Genomic DNA, 23,295 nt, shown 5'->3' with positions numbered 1-23,295 from the left:
AGTACGTATTCAAAGGGCCGATAAGACACTATCCTGACCATGAAAGATTTACTTTTTATGATAACAATCCAATTAACTGATAACATAGAGAAACCACAAAGTGTTGGCCACAGAAATGTAACGCCAACTGATCTGGCGGGTCCTCAGTTACTCAATGCAAAACGGGCTCTCCAGAACGCAACATAACACAACGCAAAAGAAATCTATCGCGATGGAGCAGTACAAACACACATCCACTTACGTTTTCGAAAACGATGCACGAGGATAAGAGCTCGACCCGCTGGCATTTTCTTGTCTCACTCGTCTATCGATGGAATCGATGCGGCTGAAATAAAAAACGTCGTCTCCCTCTCTGTACGGCCAAGAATGAGAGAAATGAAATCACAGTTTTTCAGTGCACCAAGTACGGAACATTCACCTACAATTTCAGCAGTGGACTTCACAAATACAACTCACCTTCCTTAGTCCTTACACCGCCACCGCATCTCCTTCCCTGCCCTGCCTGAAACGTTACCAACAAAACCTTCCCATTAGCCAACTTTGCCACCGGGGTTTGGTGCGGGGACTAGCGCGAACGCAGGTCCCCACTACCAGAAATTATACGCTCGAGTTACCCACATTTGGGGTAATCGCAAGGGTCAACCCAATCGAAGTGCAATGAAAGAGCCTCACCTTGAGAGGACTGCCTCCCTGATCACAGTGCCTCCCGCGTCAGGTAAGTTTTTTATGTTTAACCCCGGTAGGGTGAGTGCAATGGCCGCCAGACATAACGACGAATCCGTCAAACACAACGGTTCACCTCAAACGGGGGTGCACCAACACGCCAACTTCGCCGGGGAATCGAACCCCGCCCCTACCAACAAGTAACAAAAGACAAACACACAAACGAGGAATTGCACTAGGAGATGCCTCGCCTGACTTACACTCCTAAATGACAATTCGACAAAACGACAAAAAAGACTCAAAAACAAACTGGACAAAACCAAAACAAGCACGACCCAGCACAAGGGTGAAAAGCGACCCACAAAAAAGGGCCACCCGTCAACCGACTTACCCAGCGCCAAGGCGTTGGTTCACCCCGAAAAAAAAGGCCAGGACAGGCACACGCAACACAAAACCAGCACCTAAATGTGAACAACCAGAGTATCATTACGCAACGACGCCACCACACCACGACCACCCCACTGACGGACAAAATAACGACGACGGCGGTCAGACCGGAAACGACGGAAAAAACAAACGGGAAGATTAAACCGAACCCGAGACTTCACACGCTCCATAACATCAACAGCCGAAGGACGAACACCCCTAAAACGAAAATCATTCCGAGCCCCCCAAATACAAAAAACTTGCAGACATTCAACATATAAACAAAAACCCGTGGAACCACAGACAACTCATCAGCCGAGAACCAAAAAAGTGCATGACGAACCAAGATAGAGAAGGACAAAGAGGAGAAGCCAAGAACATAAGAGACTGAAGCCAGGACAAAACACTGACCGCCAGAGGACAGTGAAAAAACAGATGCTGAAGAGACTCGACAGGAGCAGAACAAAAACAAGCAGTGGAAAGAGCATAACCAAAACCAGCAAGCCTTTCGGCCGTGTAAAGGACCCCATGAGAAATTTTCCAAGACAAATCAATAACTGGCCGATCCAAATCAAAAAAAAAAGAAAAGCTGACGCCAAGTAGAAGACCAATAAAGAGAACCAAACAAAGGAAAGAACTTCTCCTCACAATGAGGAGAGACAGCATTCTCGGACAAAAGAAACAAATAAGCAGATTTCGTGGTCATAGTAGAAACAGGACAAAAATCAATACCCGAAACCAATACCCAAAGAAGACGCTGTAAGGGATCCTTTACACGCCCGCCAAGCAGTCAACAGAGAACGATAAAACGGAGGCAGAGAATCCGGCGAAAAAACAAAGCGGAGCAGAAAAAAACGAGATGCGGAGGAGCGGCAAGCCGAGAAGAAAACCAAAAACCATGAAAGTGACCCAAGAAGACGGAGAAGAAACAAAACGACGAACCCACTGAACATGAAGAGCCATAACCTTACTTACACTGAAAAATCCACAACAGAGAAACCACCCAAACAAGAAGGCTGAACCCACAACACGACGAGCGACCAAGTCTCGCTTACCGCTCCAAAAAAATTTAAAAATTAACGTATTCAATTCGACACTGACCCACCGGGGAACATGGATTAAAGAGGCCACGTACCACACACACGGGGAAAGGGCCAAGGCATTGATAACAAGTGCCTTGCCCTTATAGGATAACGAACGCTGACGCCAAGAGTTCAAAGCATTTTCAACCGCGGTGATACGCGGCCTCCAATTGTCCTCCTCCAAGTTACCCGGACCCAGAAAAACCCCCAACACCTTCACCTTCACCGATGACCAAGTAATGTTCACCGGTGAGTCAGTGCGCCCATTCCAACCACCCAACCACAAACCTTCGCATTTTCCAAAATTTTAATTTAGCCCCAGACCCCCTCTCATACAAAGAATAGACATCAAAAACAGCCAAAATACCAGGAACAGAAGAAACAACCAACGTAGTGTCATCAGCGTACGCAGAAATAACAGGCAGAGAAGACGAAGAACCAGGAAGAGACAAACCAGAAATTAAAACCACTAGAACGAATATACATGCAAGTACCTCGGCAACCAAAACGTAAAGGAGGGGAGACAGGGGACACCCCTGCCTCACCCCCACGAGATAAACTAAAAGAATTAGAAATATAACCATTAACATTTACACAACTACTCACATTATTGTAAAATAAATTAACCCACCCAACAAAAGACTGCCCAAAAACCCATGGCATATAGAGTAGAACGAAGGAACGTCCAATCAACCCTGTCGAATGCCTTTTCTTGGTCAAGAGAAAGAAGAGCAGCCCAGGAACACCAGAAGAAGAGCAAAAATCAACAACATCACGAAGAAAAGCAACATTTTCACCAATAAAACGGCCAGGAACACCACAAGACTGATCTTTATCAACAACCAAATGAATAACTTTAAGAAGACGAGCAGCAATAGAACGAGAAGCAATTTTATAATCGACATTCAACAGGGAGATTGGACGCCAGTTTTTTAGGGTCAAGACGATCCCCTTTCTTAAACGATAAAAATAATGAACCTCGGCGCTGAGAGTGAGACAAACAGCCCAAAACCAAAAGCAGAATTCAATACACAAACCAAATCCAAAACCCAAAACATGCCAAAATTTTAAATAGAATTCCATGGGAAGGCCATCACAACCAGGAGCTTTACCACGGGCCATGCCCTGAAGAGCTGCAAAACACTCCTCCTGGCTGAGAAGACCTTCGCACACCTCACTATCATTATACGGAAGAACTGAAGAAATGTTAGAAAGAAGCTCAGCACGAGCATTGGAGTCACAAGGAGCAGCAGAGAAAAGATCCGAATAGAAAGAAACGAACGAAAAACATCACACAACCCATCCTTGTCCGTAACCAAAGTACCATCACTAGCTCTCAGCGCCGAGATATTACGGTCAGTGCCGTTTTTTCTTTTCGAGCCGGAAGAAGTAAGCAGAGGAGGACTCACCCTCCTCCACCCACCTCGACCGGGCACGAACTTGAGCACCACGAGCAACTTCAACATCCAAAGCACGGAGACGAGACAGAGTAGAAAGATACGCAGGAAGAAAAGAAAGACGACCAGAATCAATATGAACTTTTAAATGGGCAGCAAGACTAGACAAAATATTACGTTCCACTACTTTACTTTTACCACGACCTTTACAATAATTAATACTAATACGTTTAATATGGGATTTTGCCACTGTCCCACCACCTAGTGAGGGAAAGAAAAAGAAGAAGACTGACGAGACTGCCAATAAGACCAGAAAGTTGAGATGAGGTCGATATACTCGGCCTCATCCAGAACAGAAAGATTGAGCTTCCACAACCCCGGACCCGGAGGAACGGAGCTGGGGAGAGCCCATGAGAAAGAAATAGCGCAATGATCAGAAAAGGGACACGGCAGAATGTCTACAGAAGACACATAAGGCACCCAAGCATACGGGCAACCGATGAGGTCAATGCGCGAAGCAAGGGCCCCATCGGGCCGGAACCAGGTGAAAGCAGAATCATTTTTGGTTGCCTTTCACGCCAAATATCCACCACACAACAATCCAAAAAATAGCCGACAACAGAGCAGAACTTTCACGAGAGACATCAAAAGGACAAGACCCCCACGGCGATCCCGAACACGATCCAGGACCGTGTTGAAATCGCCGCACAAAAGAGTGGGAACAGCAGGATCAATAGAGTCAACACAACGAACCAAAAAAAAGCATCACGGTCAGGATTACGATTGGGAGCATAAATAGAAGCAACCCGAAAAAAAGAACCACGAAGAGAAAAACTCAACCAAAACAAAACGACCATCAAACTCACAAACCACAGACTTACACTCCAAAACGAACGATACAAAACAACCACACCACGAGAATGATTGGTACCAAAAGAACCAGCACACAAAGTAACCAAAACCGAGAAAACCAAGAAGAAGATCATCATTAGAGACGGCGTGGGTCTCCTGTAGACAAACTACCGAAGGAGAGAGATGGGACAACCACTGGAGAAACCAAGACGCTTGTCACCATCTCTCAACCCATTTAACGTTAACAGAAATAACAGTAAGAGCCATAATAAAGTAATAAAAGTAGTGACAAAACCCATGGCAAAAAACAAAAAGGTGGCGAGACAATGGCAAAATAACGGCGCCTAGCAGGGCTAGGCGAAGAAGGACGACGACGAGACCTATGAGGATCCGGGCTAAGAGGACTAGGAGGGGTCCTCTCGTCACCGGAACGAGACCGGGAACGAGAGGACGGACGGAGGGCCATCCCCGAGCCAGAACTACGAGAACTGACCCGAGGGAGGAAGAGGAACAACAAAAAGCCGAAGCAACGAGATCGTCCTTTGATGATGGGAGAGATGCCTTCAGTTTTTGCACCATAGATGCAGTCTCTTCCCTTGATACAAGTGGGGGATTCAACCCCCCCCAAACCACCCGCGCCCAACTTTGACCGGTATTTTCGACCGCAAAGGTCCAGAATCCACAACCGAGGCCAGAGCATCATCCCCCGAATCAACCCCAACCTCAGGCACACCCGATGACGGTAAACACAGACCCCGAAAGGGGAGAAAAGGTAGGGGAGGACTCCTGCCCCTCCTCCTGAGACTCCCCGGCCTGACCGGTGGAAGCCCCCAAAACACTACCGCTGGGAGAGGGATCCAGAACCCTCTCCTCAGCCCCCCCCGACCCACTGTCCAGCAACGGCTGGCTCACCAATTCATTGAGCTCATTGTCACGTTCATCTACACACATAGACTGCGGACCCCCAGCAGAGCCAGAGCACTGCGACGAGGACGCAGAGCCCACCCCCCCAGAAACAACACCCACCCCCGAGGCCGGAGCCACACAGGGAGGAAGGAACAGACACAACATCATTATCATTATCATTTTCATTATTAACATCATTATGATGCCCGTAAATGCTCACGGCGGACAAGGTGCTCCCAGTCTCATGGCCACGAGATATGGTGGTCCGATTACAATCCGTGCCAAGGAAGGAATGCCCAAAGCCAACCTGAAAGCGAGGCGCACACAACGATCGCTCTTGTACAGTGGGCAGCAGCACCAGCATTGCATGGCACTTGCGTTGACGGCAAGAGGACAAATGCACATTGTGCTTGCTCTGACCTCGTTTTCATTTTCCCTTATAACAAAGTTAATTTTCACGGCAAATTACTTGTCTACGACCATACCACAGGGAAAACACCGGTTCTCGTCCGATCACCGAAGTTAAGCCCTGTCGGGCGGGGTTAGTACTTGGATGGGAGACCGCCTGGGAATACCCCGTGTTGTAGGCTTCCCTTTTTCCTTCTGTACACTTGATTATCTCAAAAAATCTCAGTTTCTTTCAATGAAAGAACATTCCAAACCAGGTTTTTTGAACACAACATGCCAACGATATGTCAAAGATGAGACATACGACAAAAACAAAATAGTTCACACGAGAAAGTGGAACTTGTATTCCCAAGGGAGCGCGTGCGCGCGAGATCTTATCAATCCAACGTTTATGACATGAAACGTATCTTTTCGTGTGAGCAAAGAACAGGATACGACAAGTAAAAAATGCATGCACTGTTATGCATTAGATGGAAGTTAACCTAGCCCGGATGATATGTATACAACGAAGGCTACAACACTACAACATTGATCTTGCGAAAACGTGACTTACGTGACGTAGCGCACTTCAAAGTCTTACTGTTCCCTGCTCAACACGGACAGTACGTATTCAAAGGGCCGATAAGACACTATCCTGACCATGAAAGATTTACTTTTTATGATAACAATCCAATTAACTGATAACATAGAGAAACCACAAAGTGTTGGCCACAGAAATGTAACGCCAACTGATCTGGCGGGTCCTCAGTTACTCAATGCAAAACGGGCTCTCCAGAACGCAACATAACACAACGCAAAAGAAATCTATCGCGATGGAGCAGTACAAACACACATCCACTTACGTTTTCGAAACGATGCACGAGGATAAGAGCTCGACCCGCTGGCATTTTCTTGTCTCACTCGTCTATCGATGGAAATCGATGCGGCTGAAATAAACACGTCGTCTCCCTCTCTGTACGGCCAAGAATGAGAGAAATGAAATCACAGTTTTTCAGTGCACCAAGTACGGAACATTCACCTACAATTTCAGCAGTGGACTTCACAAATACAACTCACCTTCCTTAGTCCTTACACCGCCACCGCATCTCCTTCCCTGCCCTGCCTGAAACGTTACCAACAAACCTTCCCATTAGCCAACTTTGCCACCGGGGTTTGGTGCGGGGACTAGCGCGAACGCAGGTCCCCACTACCAGAAATTATACGCTCGAGTTACCCACATTTGGGGTAATCGCAAGGGTCAACCCAATCGAAGTGCAATGAAAGAGCCTCACCTTGAGAGGACTGCCTCCCTGATCACAGTGCCTCCCGCGTCAGGTAAGTATGCCTTTTCAGCCTCTCCGGGACCGCAAAACGCAACTTGTCTGCGCATACCATGTGGTAATGGAGGTCACGTGCTCCTCGTCCTGTCGTGTCGTGCTGTCCACTCGCTGCTATGCTACCTAGAAAAGAGAAGAGAATGTGAAGGTTGGTTGCTTGGTCACTTTTTCTGCTTTCACTTGATTATTTCTTCCCCAGAGGGAAGTGGGCCACGCTCGGAGGTAGTGCTATACCGAGGCAACCCGTGGCCGGGACGAGGCAAGCCTCTTTTCCACGGCCCAGTTCCAAAAATCAGTTTAATATATGAGCTGCTCGATGAGCAGCGGTATCAGATATTAAGCTGATAAGAACAGATTACTACACTTGATCTTAGCCAAAAGGCCGAGAAGCGATGCCCGTAAATGGCTCACGGCGGACAAGGTGCTCCCAGTCTCATGGCCACGAGATATGGTGGTCCGTTACAATCCGTGCCAAGGAAGGAATGCCCAAAGCCAACCTGAAAGCGAGGCGCACACAACGATCGCTCTTGTACAGTGGGCAGCAGCACCAGCATTGCATGGCACTTGCGTGACGGCAAGAGGACAAATGCACATTGTGCTTGCTCTGACCTCGTTTTCATTTTCCCTTATAACAAAGTTTAATTTTCACGGCAAATTACTTGTCTACGACCATACCACAGGGAAAACACCGGTTCTCGTCCGATCACCGAAGTTAAGCCCTGTCGGGCGGGGTTTAGTACTTGGATGGGAGACCGCCTGGGAATACCCCGTGTTGTAGGCTTCCCTTTTTCTTCTGTACACTTGATTATCTCAAAAAATCTCAGTTTCTTTCAATGAAAGAAAGACACATTCCAAACCAGGTTTTTTGAACACAACATGCCAACGATATGTCAAAGATGAGACATACGACAAAAACAAAATAGTTCACACGAGAAAGTGGAACTTGTATTCCCAAGGGAGCGCGTGCGCGCGAGATCTTATCAATCCAACGTTTATGACATGAAACGTATCTTTTCGTGTGAGCAAAGAACAGGATACGACAAGTAAAAAATGCATGCACTGTTATGCATTAGATGGAAGTTAACCTAGCCCGGATGATATGTATACAACGAAGGCTACAACACTACAACATTGATCTTGCGAAAACGTGACTTACGTGACGTAGCGCACTTCAAAGTCTTACTGTTCCCTGCTCAACACGGACAGTACGTATTCAAAGGGCCGATAAAGACACTATCCTGAACCATGAAAGATTTACTTTTTATGATAACAATCCAATTAACTGATAACATAGAGAAACCACAAAGTGTTGGCACAGAAATGTAACGCCAACTGATCTGGCGGGTCCTCAGTTACTCAATGCAAACGGGGCTCTCCAGAACGCAACATAACACAACGCAAAAGAAATCTATCGCGATGGAGCAGTACAAACACACATCCACTTACGTTTTCGAAACGATGCACGAGGATAAGAGCTCGACCCGCTGGCATTTTCTTGTCTCACTCGTCTATCGATGGAAATCGATGCGGCTGAAATAAACACGTCGTCTCCCTCTCTGTACGGCCAAGAATGAGAGAAATGAAATCACAGTTTTTCAGTGCACCAAGTACGGACATTCACCTACAATTTCAGCAGTGGACTTCACAAATACAACTCACCTTCCTTAGTCCTTACACCGCCACCGCATCTCCTTCCCTGCCCTGCCTGAAACGTTACCAACAAACTTCCCATTAGCCAACTTTGCCACCGGGGTTTGGTGCGGGACTAAGCGCGAACGCAGGTCCCCACTACCAGAAATTATACGCTCGAGTTACCCACATTTGGGGTAATCGCAAGGGTCAACCCCAATCGAAGTGCAATGAAAGAGCCTCACCTTGAGAGGACTGCCTCCCTGATCACCAAGTGCCTCCCGCGTCAGGTAAGTTTTTTTTATGTTTAAGGCGAATGGCAGCCCCCCGGTAGGGTGAGTGCAATGGCTGCCAGACATTCAGACTCATCCATCAACAACAATGGTTCGCCTCAAACGGGGGTGCACCAGCACGTCAAACGTCACCGGGGAATCGAACCCCGCCCCTACAAACAAAAAAAAAAAACAAAACTAACGAAGAAAAGCATTCACGAGACGCCTCGTCCGACTTACACTCGAGAATGGCATTTCCACATCAAACAAACAAACAAGCAAACCAACAGGACGAAGGACTACAGGACAAAACAAAAACAACCGAACTGTGCAGCGGCGAATGGCAGACCTGACAAGGACGCCAGTCAGAAAGACTCATCCTAACAGGAGTAGGTACGCCGCGAGACAGCAACAGCTTGGGGCGACAATGGGACTAGAACTGGGACAGAGAAAAACGACCATTGCAAACAGAGCCGATAATGCCAGACGCACCCCACTGACGATGAAAATAACGTAGACGACGGGGGGACTTGAAACGCTTAAAAAGGAGAGGTAGATTGAACTTGACACGAGAGCGGACCTTTGCGATGACATCGAGAGCACCGGGCGGCACATTACGGAAACGAAAGTCATTCCGAGCGAGCCAGATAAAATACTTACAGACAACCTAGGATGTACACGAAAACACGAGGAACTCGACGGATCTCAGCCGGGTCAAAAACCAAACAGCACGTGACGGCAAACCAAAGAAGGGGACGAAGACGAAAAAACCAAACAATAGAGACTGTAACCATGAAAGAACACTATGAGCAAGAGGGCAGGAGAAAAACAAGTGAGAAGGACATTCAGAGGCAAGACGGCAAAAAGCAAGAAGGGTCGACCGAGTACCCAAAAACCGACAAGGCGATCGGCAGTGTACAACACGCCATGGCGACCTTTCAGTTGAGATCGATCACTGGGCGGTCAAGATTGAAGAAGAACAATTGGGACCAGGTCGAAGGCCAGTAGAGAGTATAGCCATACAAAGGAAAAAACTTGTCAACACAATGGGGAGTCGGACGATCCTCAGACAGCAAAAACAAATAAACAGAATTTGCAGAGATAGAGGAAACAGCAGCAAACATGATGAGGGGACAAAGACGCAATGACAAGGGAGGAACGACGCCGACGGGAAAAGGAACCACCAACCAAACGCCAAGCAGACAGAAGAGCAGAGTAAAACGGGGGGAGGGACTTGGAGGAAAAGGCCTCAGGACGGGACAGAACAACATCAAGAGCAGGGACACCAAAACGAGAATCACACCAAAAGGAAAAGAAATGGACCCAACTACGCGGAGAAAACAGTGAAACGCCGAACCCACTGGACAAGAAGCGCAGAAACCTTAAGACGAAGATCAATGACAGAAAAACCCACCAGCAGATGTAGGCTGAACAACAACAGCACGAGAAACCAGATCGCGTTTGCCCTTCCAAAAAAACCCAAAAACCAATTTACAAAGCTCGGAAGAAACCCAAGGGGGGACATGAATTAGGGAGGCAATGTACCAAAACCCTAGAAAGGGCCAAGGCGTTGATGACGAGAGCTCTCCCGCCGTAGGACAGGGAGCGTTGCCTCCAAGAAGCCAGCACATTCTCCACGGCATCAATCCTAGGACGCCAGTTCACTTCCTCCAAATTCCCAGGCCCAATAAAGACGCCCAGCACTTTGATCTTGGCCGAGGTCCCAGTCCAGGGTGACAGGGGGGTCAGTCCTGCCAGACCACGAACCGAGCCACAATCCCTTGGATTTGGATCCCTGATTAAGCTTAGCACCAGAACCCCTTTCAAAAAGAGCATAAACTTCAAAAATAGCAGCAATGGCAATATCAGACGTGACAATGAGAGAGGTGTCATCGGCGTACTGCGAGATCGGAGACAGGGCCCGCGGGGGCCCGGGGACAGAAAGACCAATGATACGTGGATTGGCACGAATGTTAACAGCAAGCACTTCAGAAACTAGAACATACAATAATGGAGACAAAGGACAGCCCTGACGCACGCCACGAGACAAAGGAAAAAACCGAGACAGATAACCATTAACAACTACAGAGCTTTGGACAGCAGAATAGAACAGAACAACCCAACGGACAAAAGATGGGCCAAAACCCATCCTCGACAAAGTAGCACACATAAATGACCAATCCACTCTATCAAAGGCCTTTTCCTGGTCTAAGGAGAGAACGGCAACGGGATGTCAGATTCCGTGGCAAAGGCAACCACATCACGCAAAAGAGCAACATTCTCGCCAATAAACCTGCCAGGAACACCGCAGGTCTGATCCTCACTAACAAACCAGATGGATAACTTTGAGAAGGCGCCCAGCAATAAACACGAGAAGCAAGCTTATAGTCGACGTTGAGAAGGGAGATGGGGCGCCAGTTACGAGCGTCCAACCGATCTCCCTTCTTAAAGATTAAGGATATGAGACCCCGCCGTTGAGACAAAGACATAGAACCAGACAGATAACACGAATTCAAGACCTCCACTAAATCAGACCCAAGGACGTCCCAGAATTTCAAGTTAAAACTCCATGGGAGAGGCCATCGGACCCCGGGGCTTTACGACGAGCCATGCCAACAAGGGCACGATGACACTCCTCAAGAGTCAGAAAGCCCTCACAAAGATCAGCTTGGGCAGATGAAAGGACGAGGGACACATTACTGAGAAGAATATCTTGAGCGGCGGAATCCGTAGGACAGGCAGTAAAAAAAGAGAGGAGTAGAAAGTGGCGAACGAAGAACACAGATCAGAAGGTGTTGAAACAATGGACCCATCAGGGTTCCGAAGCGCAGAAACCCACCGGTCAGCAGACCGTTTCTTCTCTAAACGAAAAAAGTACGCCGATGAGACTTCGCCCTCCTCAACCCATCGGACACACGTGACCGTACTTGGGCACCTTGAGCAGCCCTGATGTCATAGGCGGAAAGCTGTTCAAGGGTGGATCGATAAACACCTAAAACAGACAGGCAACCAGCATCAAGCCGTGCCTTGAGGTGTGCCGCCAACTAGCCAACAAATCGCGTGACCAAGATTCTTTCTGCGACCGGCGCACACAGTAAGATACCGTAATGCCCTTCGATCTTTGCTTTACCGGAATCCCACCACTTGGAAAGAGAGGAAAAACAGAGCTTACAGTCCTTCCAATCGGCCCAAAAGTCAGAAATAAGGCGACAGACCAGTACTCCTCCTCCTCCAGGACTGAGGTATTAAGCTTCCAAAGCCCCGGACCAGGAGGAATAACGTCAGGAACAGTAAGAGAGCAGGACACAGCACAATGGTCTGAAAACGGACACGGAAGAATTTCACAAACAGAGACAGAGACGCAACCCAGACATAAGGGCACCCAATTAGATCTATACGGGAGGAGATAGAGCCATCCGCCTTAGTCCAGGTAAAGGCGGAGGAAGACGGATGGAGGTATCTCCAAATATCAATACAACAGACATCGTCAAAAAGACGACCAAGGGCAACAACACTCTCACGCGAGGTATCACCGACCACGGAGCCCACACGGTCAGCAGCGCGATCAAAGACGGTATTAAAATCGCCGGCGAGGAGGGTGGGAACTGAAGGGTCTAATCGGGAAGAGACCCCGTCCAGGAAGGCATCACGATCAGGGTTACGATTGGGAGCATAAATGCAAGCAACCCTGAACACAGCGCCACGCAAAGAAAACTCACATAACAAAAACCGACCACAACTATCAGAGGAAGAGATTTAACAAGGGACAACACTGGACGAAAACAAAAACATACAACCACAAGGACTTATTAGAGCCGGAGACACCACAACGGAAAGACCAGATGACTGGAAACCAGGACTGACACTCACTGAGGGAGATGCAGTGGGCCTCTTGGAGGCACACTACATCAGGAAACAACAGGCAAGGAATGAAGCCACTGTACAAACCCAGCTCGCTTAGACTGGTCTCGCAGACCGTTGACGTTAATTGAGACAACTGACAGAGCCATAATGGAGTACAGTAAAAGAGTAACTATGTACGTGCTTTGCGTTGGGGGAGGGAAAACGACACATCAGGCAAACCTTCGTGCTTCGCAGACTTGACAGTATCAGCTGAAGCACGAGTCTTCGATTTAGTAGAAGAGGGCGCAGCTCCGCTCTTCTTAGCCACCTTTGTAAGAGCCTTCCGGGAAGGAGTAACAGAAGAGCTATCAGAGGAGGTTCTCAACGGAATCACAACCGCGTTTACGAGGAGTGGATACCTCAACCATTTCCACCTCCAAAGGTTCAACAGATTGGGAGGATGGAGGAAACACCCGAAGAAACAAGACTGTCGGTACCACCACTAGCAAACAGTACCCCTTACGACGCACACCTGTATTCTCAGCCACTTTACATAAAGTGCCACCACTTGGTGGTTTTTAACATTTTGTAATTTTTTAACAGAATCTCAGTACTTTTGGCAGATGCCCGTAAATGCTCACGGCGGACAAGGTGCTCCCAGTCTCATGGCCACGAGATATGGTGGTCCGATTACAATCCGTGCCAAGGAAGGAATGCCCAAAGCCAACCTGAAAGCGAGGCGCACACAACGATCGCTCTTGTACAGTGGGCAGCAGCACCAGCATTGCATGGCACTTGCGTTGACGGCAAGAGGACAAATGCACATTGTGCTTGCTCTGACCTCGTTTTCATTTTCCCTTATAACAAAGTTAATTTTCACGGCAAATTACTTGTCTACGACCATACCACAGGGAAAACACCGGTTCTCGTCCGATCACCGAAGTTAAGCCCTGTCGGGCGGGGTTAGTACTTGGATGGGAGACCGCCTGGGAATACCCCGTGTTGTAGGCTTCCCTTTTTCCTTCTGTACACTTGATTATCTCAAAAAATCTCAGTTTCTTTCAATGAAAGAACATTCCAAACCAGGTTTTTTGAACACAACATGCCAACGATATGTCAAAGATGAGACATACGACAAAAACAAAATAGTTCACACGAGAAAGTGGAACTTGTATTCCCAAGGGAGCGCGTGCGCGCGAGATCTTATCAATCCAACGTTTATGACATGAAACGTATCTTTTCGTGTGAGCAAAGAACAGGATACGACAAGTAAAAAATGCATGCACTGTTATGCATTAGATGGAAGTTAACCTAGCCCGGATGATATGTATACAACGAAGGCTACAACACTACAACATTGATCTTGCGAAAACGTGACTTACGTGACGTAGCGCACTTCAAAGTCTTACTGTTCCCTGCTCAACACGGACAGTACGTATTCAAAGGGCCGATAAGACACTATCCTGACCATGAAAGATTTACTTTTTATGATAACAATCCAATTAACTGATAACATAGAGAAACCACAAAGTGTTGGCCACAGAAATGTAACGCCAACTGATCTGGCGGGTCCTCAGTTACTCAATGCAAAACGGGCTCTCCAGAACGCAACATAACACAACGCAAAATAAATCTATCGCGATGGAGCAGTACAAACACACATCCACTTACGTTTTCGAAACGATGCACGAGGATAAGAGCTCGACCCGCTGGCATTTTCTTGTCTCACTCGTCTATCGATGGAAATCGATGCGGCTGAAATAAACACGTCGTCTCCCTCTCTGTACGGCCAAGAATGAGAGAAATGAAATCACAGTTTTTCAGTGCACCAAGTACGGAACATTCACCTACAATTTCAGCAGTGGACTTCACAAATACAACTCACCTTCCTTAGTCCTTACACCGCCACCGCATCTCCTTCCCTGCCCTGCCTGAAACGTTACCAACAAACCTTCCCATTAGCCAACTTTGCCACCGGGGTTTGGTGCGGGGACTAGCGCGAACGCAGGTCCCCACTACCAGAAATTATACGCTCGAGTTACCCACATTTGGGGTAATCGCAAGGGTCAACCCAATCGAAGTGCAATGAAAGAGCCTCACCTTGAGAGGACTGCCTCCCTGATCACAGTGCCTCCCGCGTCAGGTAAGTATGCCTTTTCAGCCTCTCCGGGACCGCAAAACGCAACTTGTCTGCGCATACCATGTGGTAATGGAGGTCACGTGCTCCTCGTCCTGTCGTGTCGTGCTGTCCACTCGCTGCTATGCTACCTAGAAAAGAGAAGAGAATGTGAAGGTTGGTTGCTTGGTCACTTTTTCTGCTTTCACTTGATTATTTCTTCCCCAGAGGGAAGTGGGCCACGCTCGGAGGTAGTGCTATACCGAGGCAACCCGTGGCCGGGACGAGGCAAGCCTCTTTTCCACGGCCCAGTTCCAAAAATCAGTTTAATATATGAGCTGCTCGATGAGCAGCGGTATCAGATATTAAGCTGATAAGAACAGATTACTACACTTGATCTTAGCCAAAAGGCCGAGAAGCGATGCCCGTAAATGGCTCACGGCGGACAAGGTGCTCCCAGTCTCATGGCCACGAGATATGGTGGTCCGTTACAATCCGTGCCAAGGAAGGAATGCCCAAAGCCAACCTGAAAGCGAGGCGCACACAACGATCGCTCTTGTACAGTGGGCAGCAGCACCAGCATTGCATGGCACTTGCGTGACGGCAAGAGGACAAATGCACATTGTGCTTGCTCTGACCTCGTTTTCATTTTCCCTTATAACAAAGTTTAATTTTCACGGCAAATTACTTGTCTACGACCATACCACAGGGAAAACACCGGTTCTCGTCCGATCACCGAAGTTAAGCCCTGTCGGGCGGGGTTTAGTACTTGGATGGGAGACCGCCTGGGAATACCCCGTGTTGTAGGCTTCCCTTTTTCTTCTGTACACTTGATTATCTCAAAAAATCTCAGTTTCTTTCAATGAAAGAAAGACACATTCCAAACCAGGTTTTTTGAACACAACATGCCAACGATATGTCAAAGATGAGACATACGACAAAAACAAAATAGTTCACACGAGAAAGTGGAACTTGTATTCCCAAGGGAGCGCGTGCGCGCGAGATCTTATCAATCCAACGTTTATGACATGAAACGTATCTTTTCGTGTGAGCAAAGAACAGGATACGACAAGTAAAAAATGCATGCACTGTTATGCATTAGATGGAAGTTAACCTAGCCCGGATGATATGTATACAACGAAGGCTACAACACTACAACATTGATCTTGCGAAAACGTGACTTACGTGACGTAGCGCACTTCAAAGTCTTACTGTTCCCTGCTCAACACGGACAGTACGTATTCAAAGGGCCGATAAAGACACTATCCTGAACCATGAAAGATTTACTTTTTATGATAACAATCCAATTAACTGATAACATAGAGAAACCACAAAGTGTTGGCACAGAAATGTAACGCCAACTGATCTGGCGGGTCCTCAGTTACTCAATGCAAACGGGGCTCTCCAGAACGCAACATAACACAACGCAAAAGAAATCTATCGCGATGGAGCAGTACAAACACACATCCACTTACGTTTTCGAAACGATGCACGAGGATAAGAGCTCGACCCGCTGGCATTTTCTTGTCTCACTCGTCTATCGATGGAAATCGATGCGGCTGAAATAAACACGTCGTCTCCCTCTCTGTACGGCCAAGAATGAGAGAAATGAAATCACAGTTTTTCAGTGCACCAAGTACGGACATTCACCTACAATTTCAGCAGTGGACTTCACAAATACAACTCACCTTCCTTAGTCCTTACACCGCCACCGCATCTCCTTCCCTGCCCTGCCTGAAACGTTACCAACAAACTTCCCATTAGCCAACTTTGCCACCGGGGTTTGGTGCGGGACTAAGCGCGAACGCAGGTCCCCACTACCAGAAATTATACGCTCGAGTTACCCACATTTGGGGTAATCGCAAGGGTCAACCCCAATCGAAGTGCAATGAAAGAGCCTCACCTTGAGAGGACTGCCTCCCTGATCACCAAGTGCCTCCCGCGTCAGGTAAGTTTTTTTTATGTTTAAGGCGAATGGCAGCCCCCCGGTAGGGTGAGTGCAATGGCTGCCAGACATTCAGACTCATCCATCAACAACAATGGTTCGCCTCAAACGGGGGTGCACCAGCACGTCAAACGTCACCGGGGAATCGAACCCCGCCCCTACAAACAAAAAAAAAAAACAAAACTAACGAAGAAAAGCATTCACGAGACGCCTCGTCCGACTTACACTCGAGAATGGCATTTCCACATCAAACAAACAAACAAGCAAACCAACAGGACGAAGGACTACAGGACAAAACAAAAACAACCGAACTGTGCAGCGGCGAATGGCAGACCTGACAAGGACGCCAGTCAGAAAGACTCATCCTAACAGGAGTAGGTACGCCGCGAGACAGCAACAGCTTGGGGCGACAATGGGACTAGAACTGGGACAGAGAAAAACGACCATTGCAAACAGAGCCGATAATGCCAGACGCACCCCACTGACGATGAAAATAACGTAGACGACGGGGGGACTTGAAACGCTTAAAAAGGAGAGGTAGATTGAACTTGACACGAGAGCGGACCTTTGCGATGACATCGAGAGCACCGGGCGGCACATTACGGAAACGAAAGTCATTCCGAGCGAGCCAGATAAAATACTTACAGACAACCTAGGATGTACACGAAAACACGAGGAACTCGACGGATCTCAGCCGGGTCAAAAACCAAACAGCACGTGACGGCAAACCAAAGAAGGGGACGAAGACGAAAAAACCAAACAATAGAGACTGTAACCATGAAAGAACACTATGAGCAAGAGGGCAGGAGAAAAACAAGTGAGAAGGACATTCAGAGGCAAGACGGCAAAAAGCAAGAAGGGTCGACCGAGTACCCAAAAACCGACAAGGCGATCGGCAGTGTACAACACGCCATGGCGACCTTTCAGTTGAGATCGATCACTGGGCGGTCAAGATTGAAGAAGAACAATTGGGACCAGGTCGAAGGCCAGTAGAGAGTATAGCCATACAAAGGAAAAAACTTGTCAACACAATGGGGAGTCGGACGATCCTCAGACAGCAAAAACAAATAAACAGAATTTGCAGAGATAGAGGAAACAGCAGCAAACATGATGAGGGGACAAAGACGCAATGACAAGGGAGGAACGACGCCGACGGGAAAAGGAACCACCAACCAAACGCCAAGCAGACAGAAGAGCAGAGTAAAACGGGGGGAGGGACTTGGAGGAAAAGGCCTCAGGACGGGACAGAACAACATCAAGAGCAGGGACACCAAAACGAGAATCACACCAAAAGGAAAAGAAATGGACCCAACTACGCGGAGAAAACAGTGAAACGCCGAACCCACTGGACAAGAAGCGCAGAAACCTTAAGACGAAGATCAATGACAGAAAAACCCACCAGCAGATGTAGGCTGAACAACAACAGCACGAGAAACCAGATCGCGTTTGCCCTTCCAAAAAAACCCAAAAACCAATTTACAAAGCTCGGAAGAAACCCAAGGGGGGACATGAATTAGGGAGGCAATGTACCAAAACCCTAGAAAGGGCCAAGGCGTTGATGACGAGAGCTCTCCCGCCGTAGGACAGGGAGCGTTGCCTCCAAGAAGCCAGCACATTCTCCACGGCATCAATCCTAGGACGCCAGTTCACTTCCTCCAAATTCCCAGGCCCAATAAAGACGCCCAGCACTTTGATCTTGGCCGAGGTCCCAGTCCAGGGTGACAGGGGGGTCAGTCCTGCCAGACCACGAACCGAGCCACAATCCCTTGGATTTGGATCCCTGATTAAGCTTAGCACCAGAACCCCTTTCAAAAAGAGCATAAACTTCAAAAATAGCAGCAATGGCAATATCAGACGTGACAATGAGAGAGGTGTCATCGGCGTACTGCGAGATCGGAGACAGGGCCCGCGGGGGCCCGGGGACAGAAAGACCAATGATACGTGGATTGGCACGAATGTTAACAGCAAGCACTTCAGAAACTAGAACATACAATAATGGAGACAAAGGACAGCCCTGACGCACGCCACGAGACAAAGGAAAAAACCGAGACAGATAACCATTAACAACTACAGAGCTTTGGACAGCAGAATAGAACAGAACAACCCAACGGACAAAAGATGGGCCAAAACCCATCCTCGACAAAGTAGCACACATAAATGACCAATCCACTCTATCAAAGGCCTTTTCCTGGTCTAAGGAGAGAACGGCAACGGGATGTCAGATTCCGTGGCAAAGGCAACCACATCACGCAAAAGAGCAACATTCTCGCCAATAAACCTGCCAGGAACACCGCAGGTCTGATCCTCACTAACAAACCAGATGGATAACTTTGAGAAGGCGCCCAGCAATAAACACGAGAAGCAAGCTTATAGTCGACGTTGAGAAGGGAGATGGGGCGCCAGTTACGAGCGTCCAACCGATCTCCCTTCTTAAAGATTAAGGATATGAGACCCCGCCGTTGAGACAAAGACATAGAACCAGACAGATAACACGAATTCAAGACCTCCACTAAATCAGACCCAAGGACGTCCCAGAATTTCAAGTTAAAACTCCATGGGAGAGGCCATCGGACCCCGGGGCTTTACGACGAGCCATGCCAACAAGGGCACGATGACACTCCTCAAGAGTCAGAAAGCCCTCACAAAGATCAGCTTGGGCAGATGAAAGGACGAGGGACACATTACTGAGAAGAATATCTTGAGCGGCGGAATCCGTAGGACAGGCAGTAAAAAAAGAGAGGAGTAGAAAGTGGCGAACGAAGAACACAGATCAGAAGGTGTTGAAACAATGGACCCATCAGGGTTCCGAAGCGCAGAAACCCACCGGTCAGCAGACCGTTTCTTCTCTAAACGAAAAAAGTACGCCGATGAGACTTCGCCCTCCTCAACCCATCGGACACACGTGACCGTACTTGGGCACCTTGAGCAGCCCTGATGTCATAGGCGGAAAGCTGTTCAAGGGTGGATCGATAAACACCTAAAACAGACAGGCAACCAGCATCAAGCCGTGCCTTGAGGTGTGCCGCCAACTAGCCAACAAATCGCGTGACCAAGATTCTTTCTGCGACCGGCGCACACAGTAAGATACCGTAATGCCCTTCGATCTTTGCTTTACCGGAATCCCACCACTTGGAAAGAGAGGAAAAACAGAGCTTACAGTCCTTCCAATCGGCCCAAAAGTCAGAAATAAGGCGACAGACCAGTACTCCTCCTCCTCCAGGACTGAGGTATTAAGCTTCCAAAGCCCCGGACCAGGAGGAATAACGTCAGGAACAGTAAGAGAGCAGGACACAGCACAATGGTCTGAAAACGGACACGGAAGAATTTCACAAACAGAGACAGAGACGCAACCCAGACATAAGGGCACCCAATTAGATCTATACGGGAGGAGATAGAGCCATCCGCCTTAGTCCAGGTAAAGGCGGAGGAAGACGGATGGAGGTATCTCCAAATATCAATACAACAGACATCGTCAAAAAGACGACCAAGGGCAACAACACTCTCACGCGAGGTATCACCGACCACGGAGCCCACACGGTCAGCAGCGCGATCAAAGACGGTATTAAAATCGCCGGCGAGGAGGGTGGGAACTGAAGGGTCTAATCGGGAAGAGACCCCGTCCAGGAAGGCATCACGATCAGGGTTACGATTGGGAGCATAAATGCAAGCAACCCTGAACACAGCGCCACGCAAAGAAAACTCACATAACAAAAACCGACCACAACTATCAGAGGAAGAGATTTAACAAGGGACAACACTGGACGAAAACAAAAACATACAACCACAAGGACTTATTAGAGCCGGAGACACCACAACGGAAAGACCAGATGACTGGAAACCAGGACTGACACTCACTGAGGGAGATGCAGTGGGCCTCTTGGAGGCACACTACATCAGGAAACAACAGGCAAGGAATGAAGCCACTGTACAAACCCAGCTCGCTTAGACTGGTCTCGCAGACCGTTGACGTTAATTGAGACAACTGACAGAGCCATAATGGAGTACAGTAAAAGAGTAACTATGTACGTGCTTTGCGTTGGGGGAGGGAAAACGACACATCAGGCAAACCTTCGTGCTTCGCAGACTTGACAGTATCAGCTGAAGCACGAGTCTTCGATTTAGTAGAAGAGGGCGCAGCTCCGCTCTTCTTAGCCACCTTTGTAAGAGCCTTCCGGGAAGGAGTAACAGAAGAGCTATCAGAGGAGGTTCTCAACGGAATCACAACCGCGTTTACGAGGAGTGGATACCTCAACCATTTCCACCTCCAAAGGTTCAACAGATTGGGAGGATGGAGGAAACACCCGAAGAAACAAGACTGTCGGTACCACCACTAGCAAACAGTACCCCTTACGACGCACACCTGTATTCTCAGCCACTTTACATAAAGTGCCACCACTTGGTGGTTTTTAACATTTTGTAATTTTTTAACAGAATCTCAGTACTTTTGGCAGATGCCCGTAAATGCTCACGGCGGACAAGGTGCTCCCAGTCTCATGGCCACGAGATATGGTGGTCCGATTACAATCCGTGCCAAGGAAGGAATGCCCAAAGCCAACCTGAAAGCGAGGCGCACACAACGATCGCTCTTGTACAGTGGGCAGCAGCACCAGCATTGCATGGCACTTGCGTTGACGGCAAGAGGACAAATGCACATTGTGCTTGCTCTGACCTCGTTTTCATTTTCCCTTATAACAAAGTTAATTTTCACGGCAAATTACTTGTCTACGACCATACCACAGGGAAAACACCGGTTCTCGTCCGATCACCGAAGTTAAGCCCTGTCGGGCGGGGTTAGTACTTGGATGGGAGACCGCCTGGGAATACCCCGTGTTGTAGGCTTCCCTTTTTCCTTCTGTACACTTGATTATCTCAAAAAATCTCAGTTTCTTTCAATGAAAGAACATTCCAAACCAGGTTTTTTGAACACAACATGCCAACGATATGTCAAAGATGAGACATACGACAAAAACAAAATAGTTCACACGAGAAAGTGGAACTTGTATTCCCAAGGGAGCGCGTGCGCGCGAGACCTTATCAATCCAACGTTTATGACATGAAACGTATCTTTTCGTGTGAGCAAAGAACAGGATACGACAAGTAAAAAATGCATGCACTGTTATGCATTAGATGGAAGTTAACCTAGCCCGGATGATATGTATACAACGAAGGCTACAACACTACAACATTGATCTTGCGAAAACGTGACTTACGTGACGTAGCGCACTTCAAAGTCTTACTGTTCCCTGCTCAACACGGACAGTACGTATTCAAAGGGCCGATAAGACACTATCCTGACCATGAAAGATTTACTTTTTATGATAACAATCCAATTAACTGATAACATAGAGAAACCACAAAGTGTTGGCCACAGAAATGTAACGCCAACTGATCTGGCGGGTCCTCAGTTACTCAATGCAAAACGGGCTCTCCAGAACGCAACATAACACAACGCAAAATAAATCTATCGCGATGGAGCAGTACAAACACACATCCACTTACGTTTTCGAAACGATGCACGAGGATAAGAGCTCGACCCGCTGGCATTTTCTTGTCTCACTCGTCTATCGATGGAAATCGATGCGGCTGAAATAAACACGTCGTCTCCCTCTCTGTACGGCCAAGAATGAGAGAAATGAAATCACAGTTTTTCAGTGCACCAAGTACGGAACATTCACCTACAATTTCAGCAGTGGACTTCACAAATACAACTCACCTTCCTTAGTCCTTACACCGCCACCGCATCTCCTTCCCTGCCCTGCCTGAAACGTTACCAACAAACCTTCCCATTAGCCAACTTTGCCACCGGGGTTTGGTGCGGGGACTAGCGCGAACGCAGGTCCCCACTACCAGAAATTATACGCTCGAGTTACCCACATTTGGGGTAATCGCAAGGGTCAACCCAATCGAAGTGCAATGAAAGAGCCTCACCTTGAGAGGACTGCCTCCCTGATCACAGTGCCTCCCGCGTCAGGTAAGTATGCCTTTTCAGCCTCTCCGGGACCGCAAAACGCAACTTGTCTGCGCATACCATGTGGTAATGGAGGTCACGTGCTCCTCGTCCTGTCGTGTCGTGCTGTCCACTCGCTGCTATGCTACCTAGAAAAGAGAAGAGAATGTGAAGGTTGGTTGCTTGGTCACTTTTTCTGCTTTCACTTGATTATTTCTTCCCCAGAGGGAAGTGGGCCACGCTCGGAGGTAGTGCTATACCGAGGCAACCCGTGGCCGGGACGAGGCAAGCCTCTTTTCCACGGCCCAGTTCCAAAAATCAGTTTAATATATGAGCTGCTCGATGAGCAGCGGTATCAGATATTAAGCTGATAAGAACAGATTACTACACTTGATCTTAGCCAAAAGGCCGAGAAGCGATGCCCGTAAATGGCTCACGGCGGACAAGGTGCTCCCAGTCTCATGGCCACGAGATATGGTGGTCCGTTACAATC

General features: G+C 48.1%; 14 non-coding genes across 14 annotated transcripts; 5 read left to right on the top strand and 9 right to left on the bottom strand.

Annotated features, from left to right (window-relative positions):
• Positions 1-559: 559 nt before the first annotated feature.
• On the bottom strand, positions 560-723 carry LOC138034288 (U1 spliceosomal RNA). The gene has a single exon (XR_011128831.1). It is a non-coding gene; the product is annotated as a U1 spliceosomal RNA (small nuclear RNA).
• Positions 724-5,797: 5,074 nt separating this feature from the next.
• On the top strand, positions 5,798-5,916 carry LOC138034331 (5S ribosomal RNA). Its single transcript, XR_011128870.1, has one exon. It is a non-coding gene; the product is annotated as a 5S ribosomal RNA (ribosomal RNA).
• A 976-nt stretch (positions 5,917-6,892) lies between these two features.
• On the bottom strand, positions 6,893-7,056 carry LOC138034376 (U1 spliceosomal RNA). The gene has a single exon (XR_011128912.1). It is a non-coding gene; the product is annotated as a U1 spliceosomal RNA (small nuclear RNA).
• A 194-nt stretch (positions 7,057-7,250) lies between these two features.
• On the bottom strand, positions 7,251-7,444 carry LOC138034325 (U2 spliceosomal RNA). Its single transcript, XR_011128865.1, has one exon. It is a non-coding gene; the product is annotated as a U2 spliceosomal RNA (small nuclear RNA).
• Positions 7,445-7,711: 267 nt separating this feature from the next.
• LOC138034351 (5S ribosomal RNA) lies at positions 7,712-7,831 on the top strand. Its single transcript, XR_011128889.1, has one exon. It is a non-coding gene; the product is annotated as a 5S ribosomal RNA (ribosomal RNA).
• A 978-nt stretch (positions 7,832-8,809) lies between these two features.
• On the bottom strand, positions 8,810-8,977 carry LOC138034300 (U1 spliceosomal RNA). The gene has a single exon (XR_011128843.1). It is a non-coding gene; the product is annotated as a U1 spliceosomal RNA (small nuclear RNA).
• Positions 8,978-13,686: 4,709 nt separating this feature from the next.
• Positions 13,687-13,805, top strand: LOC138034330 (5S ribosomal RNA). Its single transcript, XR_011128869.1, has one exon. It is a non-coding gene; the product is annotated as a 5S ribosomal RNA (ribosomal RNA).
• A 976-nt stretch (positions 13,806-14,781) lies between these two features.
• On the bottom strand, positions 14,782-14,945 carry LOC138034375 (U1 spliceosomal RNA). The gene has a single exon (XR_011128911.1). It is a non-coding gene; the product is annotated as a U1 spliceosomal RNA (small nuclear RNA).
• A 194-nt stretch (positions 14,946-15,139) lies between these two features.
• LOC138034323 (U2 spliceosomal RNA) lies at positions 15,140-15,333 on the bottom strand. Its single transcript, XR_011128864.1, has one exon. It is a non-coding gene; the product is annotated as a U2 spliceosomal RNA (small nuclear RNA).
• Positions 15,334-15,600: 267 nt separating this feature from the next.
• Positions 15,601-15,720, top strand: LOC138034350 (5S ribosomal RNA). The gene has a single exon (XR_011128888.1). It is a non-coding gene; the product is annotated as a 5S ribosomal RNA (ribosomal RNA).
• A 978-nt stretch (positions 15,721-16,698) lies between these two features.
• On the bottom strand, positions 16,699-16,866 carry LOC138034299 (U1 spliceosomal RNA). The gene has a single exon (XR_011128842.1). It is a non-coding gene; the product is annotated as a U1 spliceosomal RNA (small nuclear RNA).
• Positions 16,867-21,575: 4,709 nt separating this feature from the next.
• On the top strand, positions 21,576-21,694 carry LOC138034321 (5S ribosomal RNA). Its single transcript, XR_011128862.1, has one exon. It is a non-coding gene; the product is annotated as a 5S ribosomal RNA (ribosomal RNA).
• A 976-nt stretch (positions 21,695-22,670) lies between these two features.
• Positions 22,671-22,834, bottom strand: LOC138034374 (U1 spliceosomal RNA). Its single transcript, XR_011128910.1, has one exon. It is a non-coding gene; the product is annotated as a U1 spliceosomal RNA (small nuclear RNA).
• Positions 22,835-23,028: 194 nt separating this feature from the next.
• LOC138034322 (U2 spliceosomal RNA) lies at positions 23,029-23,222 on the bottom strand. Its single transcript, XR_011128863.1, has one exon. It is a non-coding gene; the product is annotated as a U2 spliceosomal RNA (small nuclear RNA).
• Positions 23,223-23,295: the final 73 nt, after the last annotated feature.

The sequence above is a fragment of the Montipora capricornis genome, unplaced genomic scaffold (assembly GCF_036669925.1).
Source record: "Montipora capricornis isolate CH-2021 unplaced genomic scaffold, ASM3666992v2 scaffold_115, whole genome shotgun sequence".
Lineage (NCBI taxonomy): Eukaryota > Metazoa > Cnidaria > Anthozoa > Scleractinia > Acroporidae > Montipora > Montipora capricornis.
The sequence above is the reverse complement of the archived record's forward strand: the minus strand, read 5'-3'. Positions and strand labels throughout refer to the sequence as shown.